Raw genomic sequence first — 12,913 nt, 5'->3', positions numbered from 1 at the left:
ATTGGCTGCTATTTGCCAAACATTTACTATGTGCCAGATGATTTATATACGTTATCTCCAGTCTTCAAATCAATACCACAAAGTAGGGCTATCACTGTTATTTTTTTAGGAATGAGGTAGTTGAAACTCAAAGAGATTTAAGTATCTTGTTCCAGCTCAAACAGACAGAATCAGGATTGGAACCCAGGTCTATTTGAATGCAAGTCATGTTATTTACATTCTATCAGTAGTTCCCAACCTGGCAGGGCATCAGAGTTACGTAGAGACATTAAAAAAATACAGATTTGTAGGTCCCAGCCCAGATCTACCAAATCCTAATCTCTTGATGAAGAACCCAGAAATCTATATGTTTCAAGCTCCTTGGGTGAATCTGATGCAGCCAGCTTGACATGGGTCTTCCCTACACTTCCTCTCACCCACGTGCTCCTCAGCTATCCCAATTTGGTTTCTAGTTTCAATCCTCAAATCAAACTGCTCCCAGAGACCTCCTTGTCACTTGATCCACCTGCCGCTTTCCAATCTTCATCTTGAATGATTTAATAGCATTTGACAAGATGACCAATTTTTAGCTTTCTTTCACTTCCGGAATATCACACTCTACTCTTGGATTTCTTTCCTTCTTTCTGATCTTCCCTCCTCTGTCACTGTCTTCTCTGTGATCTGCCCACCTCTGGCCACCTCTTAAATGTTGGCACCCTCTACCTTGGTTTCTAACCTCACCCTCTTCCCACTCTAAACATTGTTTGGGTGATCTCATCCCTCCCATGTATCTAATTGCTGTTTAGAGATTGGTGACTCCCAAACCAGTATTTCTAGACTCACTCTTGGCTGCTAATATCTGTAATCCATATATGAGAAATTTCCAGCTGAATATTACTCAGGTCCCTTAAAACTCAACAGGTTCCTAATGGAATTCATGATCTTTCTCAAACGCCTGCTCCCAGGTCTGGCTTCATGGGTGTATTAGTCTGCTCAGGCTGCCATGACAAAGTACCACAGGCTGGGTGGCTTCACCAACAGGAATGTATCTTCTCACAGTTCTACAGGCTGTAAGTCTGAGATAAGGTGCCGGAAGGGTTGGGTTCTTATGAAAGCCCTCTTCCTAGGTGGCAAATGGCTGCCTTCTCACCGTGTTCCTGCATGACCTTTCCTCAGTGTATGTGTGTGTTCCTCTTCTTATAAGACCACTAATAGAATAACTATGATACTTTTTAAGAGCAAACTTCCCTTCCCCAAAAGCAGGGACCACAGAAGCTATTTAGGCCACGACAGAGATACCAGAGTAGAGACAGGTCAGATGGTTGCCATGAATATTTGTAGGTGTTTAAAGCATCTTTTTTTTTTTAATCGGGAATATTTTTTTAATTGAGTTAATGATAAGTTACAATCTTATGAAATTTCAGTTATGATAGGTTACAATCTTGTGAAATTTCAGTTGTACGTTAATGTTTGTCATTCGTGTTGTAGGTGCACCATTTCACCCTTTGTGCCCACTCCCGACCCCACCTTTCCCCTGGCATCTGCTAAACTGTTCTTAGTCCACATTTTTAAATTCCTCATATGAGTGGAGTCATACACAGACTATCCTTCTCTAGCTGGCTTATTTCACTTAACATAATTCCCTCAAGATCCATCCATGTTATTGCAAATGGAATGATTTTGTTCTGTTTTGCAGCTGAGTAGTATTCCATTGTATATATGTACCACATCTTTATCCACTCGTCTGTTGATGGGCACTTAGGTTGCTTCCATGTCTTGGCTATTGTAAATAATGCTGCAATGAACATTGGGGTACATATGACTTTTGGGATTGCTGACTTCAAGCTCTTTGGATAAATACCCAGTAGTGGGATGGCTGGATCGTATGGCAGTTCTATTTTTAACTTTCTGAGGAATCTCCATACTGTTTTCCATAGTGGCTGCACCAGTTTGCATTCCCACCAGCAGTGTATGAGGGTTCCTTTTTCTCCACAACCTCTCCAACATTTGTTACTATTAGTTTTAGATATTTTTGTCATTCTAATGGGTGTAAGGTGATATCTTTAGTTTAGTTTTGATTTGCATTTTAAAGCATCTTTTTATGGGCCAGTTGGAAAGTGGCTCATGGGTGTGTCACGTTGGTATAAAGGTGTAGGATGCCAACAAAAAATATCACCTTCAGAGGGCTCTTCCTAAAACATCACTTTCTCCACGTCACCTGCCTGCTGAACATCCTTCAGGAGTTTCCTAGCGTTTGACAGGAGAAAGCCCAACCTATTCAGGAAGATGTTCAAGACTCTCTACTCATGCCCTTACCTTACTGCACCAACATTTTATGTCACCGTTCCGCAACACCCAGCTTGCACAGAGATCAAGCCAATTTCTCTCCTGTCCTCTAGCTTTGCTACTTGTCCCTACCTCAGAAATCTCTTCACTCGTTTAACAATCCTCATCCCATCCAACTGAAGTTCTACCTCCAGTTCCACAAACACTCAAATAGCATTACTATGCATAGGCACTATTTAACTGCTTTACACATACTAATTATTTCAATCTGTACAACGTCCCTGGGACATATACACTGTTATCCATTGCCAACTTACAGATGAAGTTAACCAACTTTCCCAACAGCACAGAGCCAGGATTTGAGCCCAAATGCCTGCTCTGGACCAAAGTCCGTGCTCTCAACCCTATGCCGTGCTGCTTCCAGGCAGCCTTTTATGCCCACTCCAGCCCAAAGTGAATTCAGATTTGTTTGCTTATATTTAAAATGCTTGCTGGCATTTATGTCCTGATAAATCATGAAAGGCCCCTTCCATCCTCTTCTTACTTTTGGCATATCTTCACTTTATTGTATCTTAAAATGCTTGGAGCAAGCATGTTACACATTACTCTACAGACAAATCAGCAGATACCTCTGTAGGTAAAAGAAAAGAAGAAAGACAAATAAATATGCAAGAGCTTAACTTACTTCTCATGGTTTTTTAGCACAAAATGACGTTTTATGCATTTTTTTCAATGGAGGGATCATATGGACATCAGTTCATGCAGTGGCCTGGGTATCAGGCATCAATAGCAGATTAGAAACTGCTGTGGCATCCTAAGCAGAAAAGGAGTTTAATCCAAGGAATTAGGTGCTTACAAAATTGTGTGAGGGGTTAGAAAAGCAGGCTGCAGGTGGAACCTTTAGGAAGGATTTTCAGAATGACTCTGCAGAAGGGACCCTCTGCTCTTCCCCAAAGCAGCCTCAAGTGATCTCTGAAAATGGGTCATTGCTCACTTAACCTGGAAACCCCCAGAAAATCATGCAAATCAAGAGGTTCAAATCTTCGTGTTCACTTCAAGGACACCTGTGAAACTGCCCAGGCCATGGAGGACATGCATATCTGAAAAGCCTACTAGTCTCTGAGAGATGCCACGTTACAGAAGCCACGTGTGCCATTAGGTGGTTACAATGGTGCCACTGTAGATGTGCCTAGACCCAACAGTGGGGCTGGACACAGGGTCAGGGACCCAAAAAGAGTGCTGAATTTTTGTTGCATATACTTAGACACGCAGACAGTAATGCTGACCTTCAGGATTTAGATGTCAGCTCTCTAGTCAAGGAGCTCACCCAGGCGAGCAAAGCCTCCAGAATGCACCTGTAGACTTGCAGAGCTCTTGGACCGTATATAACCTCTGAGTGAGTTCCTCCAGCCGCATTGAGATCACCTTTCCTGAAACAGAATAAATTGTTCCCAAACCCGAAGACGAGGTTGCACAGCAGAAAAAGATATCCCAGAAGCAACAAAAGCTTATGGCTTGGGAATAAATCCATCATAAAATGAAAGTAAAAGCAAAAAACCCCTCCAAAACTCACCCTCTAAGGGAATGACTACTTTGCCGTGATCGGGAGCTTTGAGAATCAGGATGTCACCACCCAATGCTGGCTCTAGGACAGACACTGTTGACGTTTTGGACAGGATAGCTCTTTGTTGAGGGGGCCATCTGGTGCATTGCAGGATGTACCCACTGGATGCTGAAAGCATGCCCTCTGTCTTGACAATCAAAAATGCCTCCAGATTTTGCTAAATATCCGCTGGGTGCAGAATGGCCGCTGGTTGAGAACCACCGCTCTAGAATATCATAACCTTAGCCTCCGTCAGGAGTTCAGGAAGTTGCTGCCGTATCGTTCTTTCCAGGTGCATGCTGCCTTAGCGGTCATCTGTGGATTAGCAACATCACTGGAACAGTCAGCTCCAAAGCCACGCCCACCTACTGCAAGCCATGCCAGCAAAATGCATGCCTGTGCCTCCATTCCCACTTAACTCCATTTCAAATTCTGTTCTTACATGAAGGCACCTGATTGGTGGAACCTGAAGTATACCAGACCGCAAGCTGCAAGGGAGTCTGAGGACCACCCTTTTTAGCCTCTCTGTATTTGCAGTACAAGAAGGCATCCTAGAAGGAGGTTGAGGTAAGTATTGAAAGACAAACTACCGTATCTGCCACAGCACGTGAACTTTTTGTTCAGGCAAGATGAGAATGTTAATCTACTCGAGTGGAAGTGTTTTATAGTTACTCTGAAAAAAAAATGGGGCCAGAACACTCCACTCCACCAGCGTCCATTATCATGAAGAACATAGATTCTGGCACATGGTATTTTGTCACTCATTGTTTTAATCAGTCATGTGAACATTAACAATACTCTCCTGCAATTTCGTTTTCCCCGTGGAAAGTGTCTCCCTGAGAAGCTGCGAGCTCTTCAAGGGTAGACTGTGTACTCCCAAAATGCTTGAACATAGTTATAAGTATACAGTGGAGGTTGGGTAAGAATTATTAAGCATTTTTAAAAAGTAAGTTTAACTAATCATCAGAAGTAGTCAGGAATATTTATACCCACTTCTCTTTAGCCAGGATCTAAGAGTCTTTTCCTATCTCAAGATCATTTCCTAATTCCATAATTTAGAAATGTTGTGGGACCTTTAATATACCAGTTGTTGGCATTGAATCTGGACTGGGAAATATATTGAGGGTTAAGAGTTTAAGAATTTTAAAAAATTCATCTTAAATATGTACCACTATTACTCTATTTCCACCATGGTGGGGGTGGGGCCAGAATTACCCTTCTAACTGAAAAAACACCCAGCAACAGAAACAGACAAAATATACGAAACATTGGTTTTCAAGGCCCTGGACATTAGGCAACGGGCAGTGCTCCCTGTGAGAGAGGAAACAAATGAGGCGAGCACTGCCCTGCCTCGGGTCCCTGCCTGAGTGAGCTCCCGGTAGGGCCGGGCACAGGGAGGAGGAGCTGAGAGAGAGCCCAGGGCATTCCCTGGGTCGAAGACGGTGCTGAAACTTGAGGAAGACCAAGGCGAGTAGCGCTCTCAGGACAGAGTACCAAAGAGGAGAGAGCTACACAGAGAGAGAATGCCAGAGGTCTGCAAAGGGTCCTCCTTGAGTCTTCAGCTGAGTACCTACAGCTCAGGTATGAGAGGAAACTCTTTGAGGTTGGGAAAGAGCCATCCAAAAGAGTGAAAGGTGACAGTGCCCAGGGCTCACACAGGACCTGGACTAGTGTCTATTTCCACCGGCCAGAGCAGAACCCTACTGAGTCCCAGGCACTGGGTGATCAGAGAGGTGTGGCCTCAGCAGTAGTGAATAATTAGCCCTAGACTGAGCACTGCTCCAGACCCTCCTAACAAATCGTAACAGCAAGACGCAAAGGATCAAACTGCTTCCAACCATCCTAACTGCGTCCCAGAACAAGGCTCAAGAATATTTATAGGGGGGCTGGCCCGGTGGCAGAGTGGTTAAGTCCTCGCGCTCCGCTGCAGGCGGCCCAGTGTTTCGTTGGTTCGAATCCTGGGCGCGGACGTGGTACTGCTCATCAAACCACGCTGAGGCAGCGTCCCACATGCCACAACTAGAAGGACCCACAGCGAAGAATATACAACTATGTACCAGGGGGCTTTGGGGAGAAAAAGGAAAAGATAAAAATCTTCATTAAAAAAAAAGGAATATTTATAGGAAAACAAAAATATCCAGCACCCAAGAAGGCAAAATTCACAATGTCAGACATTCAGTAAAAAAATTACCAGTCATGCAATGAAGAAAGAAAATGTGACCCATAATAAGGAGATAAATAAATCAAAACTGATGCAGAACTGACAGAGATGCCAGAATCAACACACAAGGACGTTAAAACAATTATTATAACTGTACTCCAGATGTTCAAAAAGTGAAGTAGAGACTTTTATTGGCCTTCTTTCCTTCCTTCCCTCCTGAATAATTCAGTCCAAAGCCATCAGTGGGGCCAAGCAGGGTCAGTACCTGTGTAGGGGCCTGGAGCTGAGGCTGGGGCATGGTGGTGTCAGAGCCCTGGCGGGGTTAGAAGGACATTTGCATGGTGGGGTATCAGTAATGGGAGATTGGTTACACACCTGGGGTTGACTCAGAACATAAACATATTGAGGAAAATGGGAATCAGCTTTCTCATTATCGGAAAAGGGAGTTACAAAATGGGAAGGGAGAAAATTGGATGAATTAGAGGCAGTGGTGAGAACTCAGGTTTTCAACAAATAGAGATGGGTAACAAAATGAACGTAGATGTGGATGTGGACACATACGTATGTACAGATAGACATTCCCTGGCTCTGTCCACCGAGAGGGTCTGGGAGCAGCCTCACCCCAACATCATGGAGACACTTCTGATTAGAGGTCAAAGGAAAGGTATGTCCATAGAGGAGAAACCTCAGATCCATCTTCAAAGAATGTCTTTAGTCTTTACAAGTCATAAGGACAAATCAAGCACGTCAATGAACACTGAATTTCTACACTCAAAACTTTATTTTATAGACCTTAACTTATTTACAACATACAAAAATGATAGAAAAATAAAAGTGTGGCTTTGGGTTAATCCTGGGATCCAATTTCAACTCTAACATTTACTAATTTTGTGACCCTGGAGAATCATTTCATCTCTCAGATCCTCAGTTTTCTCAAATGTAAAATGAATATACCTACCTTTTAGTGTTCTGTGTTATTAATTAGATCATGCACATCCCACAGCGCCTGGCATAAAATAAATGCTCAGCAAAGCATAGCCATTAGCACATTTGTGTGTGGTGTAAGTTGGGCAGGTTTTTACTATTTTGGTTTAACAGGAAAAGAAAGACATGGGGCAGCAAAGACACATCAGAGCAGAAAATATCAATTAATTCAGACAACAAATGACTTTTAAGTGGGAACTGGACATGCCCAGAGGGAGGAAGGCATTCCAGAGAGCTGGGAGGGGAGGAGTAAACTCCCAGGTAGGCAACAGCAGGGGGTGCATAGGCAGCATCACTGCCAGGGCTGCCCGGAGCACAGGAGCCAGAAGGAGGTGCGCGGGAAGTGAGGCTGTCAAGATGATTTGCTCCAGATTGTGTAGAGTTTCAATACAAAGCTATACTAAGTTTTATTCTGTAGCATCAACTCTTGTGTTTATGATTTATAGCCCATTAGCCCGTACTATGTCTACATATCTCTTAATCAAGATTCACCTCTGATTTAGAGGAGTTACTCATTAGATGGTGTCCTAGCCAGGAGGCCTCTGCCTGCCCTGGGTTTCTCAGGTGAGCGCTGCTTTTCACTGTTGCTTGATGAGGAGTATTTAAGAGTGAGGAGCTATTGCTAACGTGAATAAAAGTTTGCTCCCTCAGTTTCCCCAGAGGGTTTCCCCAGAGCGTTTCCCCAGTAGTCCTCAGCAGGGAAGATCCCGGGGGGCAGCTCCTACATGGAACTGACACACACGTCTAAAGCACGTGAGAGGAATGCAGATTCAGGAAACAACACATATCAGGAAAAATATGTGGTTTCAAAAAGGTTAAACCTGGAATTATTTAATGATAAAAATATTGAAGTCAGTAACCTCCCTCCCATTCAAACAACTAAGCAAATAAAGGACTATTGTAAAGAGAATGCATATGTCTTGACCAAAATCTCAGAGATCTGAGATTTTGACAGAACTGTGTCCGTGATGTCGCCTATGCAGTAGGACTTGAAGGATACTGCAGGTCCAAGGGCTCCACACTGAAAATTAGCTTCAATGTTCCCATGAGAGACAGGGCTTGTCCCTTCTCCCAGAAGGGTAGGGTGGAGCTGGGCACTGTTTCTCCATCAGTGTGTCCCGGCACTTGGTTTTCAGGGCTATTTATGATATCCTACCATCTTGGGTCTCTATACTCCACCACTTGGCAAAATTCTGCACAGGAGGAAGAAGCAGAGGTTGTGGTAACTGTTGTGAGAAAGGAGAATGGACAGATTTAACTAGAAAAAAAGTCTGGGTGGAAGATGTAGAGACTGGACTCAATGACTGAGAAAAGCAATGAAATCACCTTTCCTAGAAACAGCTGAAAAATACAATAAACGCTCATTTGTAAAAGTTAATGAGTTTGTTAAAATGAGTTAATTAATGCTACGGTAGGCACTAGGGATATGGGAAATAAAACCAAGGGCCTGCCCTCCAGGAGCTCACGGTTCCACAGGAAGGCAGACACACACACAAAGAACTCCCATGTCCCCACATCGCAGGGAGGGCCTCTAGCAGAGGTTTAGGGGTGGGGCTGGGGAGGACGAAGAGTCCAACTTCCAGAAGAAGTGAAGGAGAGCCTGAGACCATGGAGCAGCTGGACCCGGACTGGGAAGATAAGCCAGGATCCACCAGCAATACAACCCTTCACGGTGGGTGACGCAGAGTCGGGGGCTGTGCAAGGAGTTGGGGTCATCTCAGCCTTGGGGACAACGTTGACAAGTTTGGGTTTACAGATGTGTGTACACACATTGAGAAAAAGCTAGAAGGATATACACCTATAACATGGTACCCCAGTAAATGTCCACTGGATTGCTATCTTCATAACTAGTAGGCATGACCCCTAACCAGTCTTCCTGGGCTCAAGCCCCAGCTATGAGACTTACCAGCTGTGAGCCCTTGGGCAAGTTACTTAACCTCTCTGTGCCTCAATTTTCTCATCTGTGAAAAGAAGGTAGAGTAACACCTATCTGACAGGATTGTTGTGAATTAAAGGAACCAATATCTAAAAAGTGCTTAGACTACTGCATGGCACACAGAAAACACAATATAAGTGTTTGCGGTTATCTATCAACTGGGGAAGTTTTTGTGGGTTTTTTTCCTGAAAGAAGAAGATTCTTTTGCTGTAATTATTGGGGCTTCACCTCCTGTTTGTTTGTGTTCTGGGTGCCTGAGTGCCCAAAGGAGCTTAGAGAATGAAGGAAACGAGGGAGTGACATGGTATCTGTCCCTTCTTGCCAGGCTTGGAGACTCTGAACACAAGCAATGCCTCTTCAGGACCCAGTGACCCAGTCACCCCGGAGGATGGGGTAAGAGTGTTCTTTCCACTCTGTGTCAGGACACAGGGGCAGTGGGGCTGGCTGTGTCCAGTGGGAGGACTGGGAAACAGCATTCTCATGGCGGACGCCTGTAGCTGAGGCACCTTCCTTAAGGGCCGGAATGCAGCAGAACCTCCACGAGGAGGCTGAAGTGGAAGTGCTGACTTGCTCCTGAGCACATGTGAGATGCGTCCCAGACTCCTCAGAAAGAACCAAGGGAGCCTTTGAGGGCAGCACTGAGATCGACACTCTACAGTTGTGAGGTGGAGTCTAAAAGCCATCCTAACTCACGTGAAAGGGATCGAAACTGTTCCCAGAGAACATTCATGCTATGTAACAAAATATTTGCAGTTGTTATCTTTGGATGGTATAATTACCAGTGAATTTCAGCTTTTTCTATGTGCTTATCTATATTGCCAAGTTTTTATTATAAGAATATAATCAGGAAAAACTTGTTGATTAAAAATATTTTCTTGGGCTGGCCCCGTGGCCGAGTGGTTAAGTTCGCGCACTCCGCTGCAGGCCGCCCAGAGTTTCGTTGGTTCGAATCCTGGGTGCGGACATGGCACTGCTCATCAAACCACGCTGAGGCAGCGTCCCACATGCCACAACTAGAAGGACCCACAACAAAGAATATACAACTATGTACTGGGGGGCTTTGGGGAGAAAAGAGGAAAAAAATAAAATCTTTAAAAAAAATGTTTTCTTGGTTAAAAACAAGTCTGGATTTCACTGTAGACACCTGATGGGGTTTTGTAGAAGGATTTCAAGGGGTGGAGTGAATTGATCAATGCTTAGGGGATTGTGGAGGATTCATTAGAGTGGGGTGTGGATGGTGACAGAGCCATCAGTTAAGGTGATGTTTGCCATAGAGCAGAAGAGAAATGATTAATGCTTTGGTGGTGAGAACAGAGAGGAAAGGACAGATAAACAAAACATTTAGCAGTTAGTTAGTTAGCCAGCCTGGGTCACATGATGTGGAAGAGGACACAGGGATGAGGCACGAATGACACCTGCATAACATTCTCTCTGGCCACCCGGTAGCCCTCCATGCCCACTCCTCTGTTGACTTCTGGAGAGCAGATAACACTTGATTCTTGCCAACAGGGCTCTGAATTCCAACATTTGGCACCATTTGTCCTGCTGAACTGCACCCATTCGCGAGCAAGGTCACAGATGAGTTTGCTGCAACTCTCTCCACTCTACTGGCAGGTAATTCCTCTGTGTGGACAGAAACCTAAGCCACGTAAGAACCTGACAAATGATCCCTTGTAATCATGTCCCTACTCTGCCTTCTTTGGTTTCCACTGTAAATAGTTGGGGAGCCCATGAAATTTAGGATTTCTCATCCAACTAATAACCTTCATGAAGGATGAATTCCTTCAGTTGCTACTCAAGTCATGCTCCCTAGCAGCTGACAGTTGCACAAGGCAGGAAGATGGGTGGATCCGAATGTACATGCAAGCCCAGATACTCTGTGGGCTTAGTACAAGGTGTTTTGAAGTGAACCGCAGCCAGCTTCACGGGATTCTGCAAAAGCAACTCAACCTGTGCAACCAGGTTCCAAGAGGTGTGGCTCCTCCTCATCTAGAGAAAGCTGACATTCACACATATGGATGCATTTTGGAACTCCATTGAGTGGTGCACGGCAACTGTGGCCACAGATCTTTCAGTCCGCTAATTACCACTGCCGTGGTTTTCCTTCAGCCTTGTTGGGCGACCACCTACAAGTACCATTTGAAGACGCTGAACTTCCCCCCAAGTGCATTTATTTTAGCAGTTATGGAGCACCTCAATCCATGCAATCTTTCATAAAATCCCATATGTAATCATGGGACTAAGTGGCCACAAATAGACTTAATTAATGGAAAGTATGACACATATACCTGATGTTAAGTGGCTAGACTTGGACATAGATAACCTCAGTTTGAAAAAAATTCATTGATTCTATTTCTCTTTCTAAATTGATATGTGAAACTTTGAGTTGCTTTTACTTCTGCATGCAAACCTCCGGGCGTTTCCAGAAGTCCACTCTATGAATTACTTTTGGGAAGTCTTTTTAGTCCACTTAGTCAAGTCCTCTCTCTTCCCACGGGCCTTCCTCCTAGCTGGGTTTGGCAGTGAGCTCTCCAGCTCGTACCTTTAGGGAACCCACCTGGCCTCCTCATGATAACTTTAATTTGCTCGTTCTGAGCCCTGTCACCCCCTAATTCCTGGGGCACAGAGCTCTTCTCTCCATCAGAGCCAAGGGCATGAACCCTACAAGTGCTTCTTGAGGGAAAGCTCCACTGCGTGGGTTCATCTGCTGATTCACCTCACCTGCCAGAACGACGGCCTCACTGAAAAATGTCCTGGGACCTCTGTTTATATTACAGAGCTCTGTCTGGCTTTGCCCCCCGCTACTGGGGCTCCCCAATTTCCTAGACCTGCTTTAGGGAGCCTGGGCTTGTACAAAGCCTGGCTAATGAAGACCCTCAATCTGGTGAGGCTCTGTTAAGTGATAAACGAAATACTGGATTCCCAGTCCATAGTTAGGAAACAGTACCCAAATCCATGTCTACAGCCGGTCCCTTCAGATGGTCCTAGAGCAGTGGATCCAGCCTCCTGTTTACCTGCAAAGCTTGAAATATATGTTTCACCACCCCAGGACTCTGAGATCCATGATGATTGGGCATGAAATTCAGGCTGCTAATTAAAATTAGTGGCAGGAGTCAAGGGCATCTTATGCATCCCTGAGCTCACCAAATGTTAGGGGATTATTCACATGCCTTTCAAAGGCTTGGCACGAAGTCCTCTTAAGTCCAAATCAGGAATACATTGACCCTTTTTTGATCACAGACCCTAAGACTCTGTCTTCTTTCCTCTTCTGCCGTGGCTGCCACCTCCACTCTAATCTATGGTATTTTTCTCCATCCTTCCCTTCCCCCTCTCCTTAAGCCTGCTGACCAGTGAGCCACAACGTTACCTACCTTACCTTCAGCACTGCTCCCCACAAATGAGCACATAGGATTTGGGGCTTAATTTCTATCTGTTGTGGAAGAAACATGGAGATGTTAAGAAAGTTGGAAATTTGTGGCTCCTGATCTAATACACCTGAGAACCTTTGGGAATGGCTAAGGCTTTACCTCATGGCTTTTATTTCCAAGGATAAGACTTGCTACCCTATGACCCTCCTCTCTGATATAACCCCTATGAGTGCCCCTTGGAAACCCTTTCCCCAACCCCAAAATGTAAGTTGAACAATACATATTTCCTTGCCTCATGTGGAAATTTTGCATCTCTGGAATTATCTCTTCTGGGTGTTTCCTTATACGAAATATTATCAGCACTTTGTGGAATGCCCTCCTTCCTAAGGGTTTGCCTCAGACTCTCAGAAGAGAGGATGGCCAGTCCTATCATGCTCACTATTCTCCTCTGTGGTCGGCAGAATAATGGCGCCCCAAATATGCCTACGTCTGTGATGGTTAGTTTTTTTTTTTTTTGAGGAAGATTAGCCCTGAGCTAACTACTGCCAATCCTCCTCTTTTTGCTGAGGAAGACTGGCCCTGAGCTAACATCCACA

The 12,913-nt window shown here is 44.7% G+C and overlaps 1 pseudogene; it reads left to right on the top strand.

Annotated features, from left to right (window-relative positions):
• The first annotated feature begins 3,243 nt into the window (after nucleotides 1–3,243).
• Nucleotides 3,244–3,790, top strand: LOC124231586 (60S ribosomal protein L17-like; annotated as a pseudogene).
• The last annotated feature ends 9,123 nt before the right edge of the window (nucleotides 3,791–12,913 follow it).

The sequence above is a fragment of the Equus quagga genome, chromosome 22 (genome assembly GCF_021613505.1).
Source record: "Equus quagga isolate Etosha38 chromosome 22, UCLA_HA_Equagga_1.0, whole genome shotgun sequence".
Taxonomy (NCBI): domain Eukaryota; kingdom Metazoa; phylum Chordata; class Mammalia; order Perissodactyla; family Equidae; genus Equus; species Equus quagga.
The sequence above is the reverse complement of the archived record's forward strand: the minus strand, read 5'-3'. Positions and strand labels throughout refer to the sequence as shown.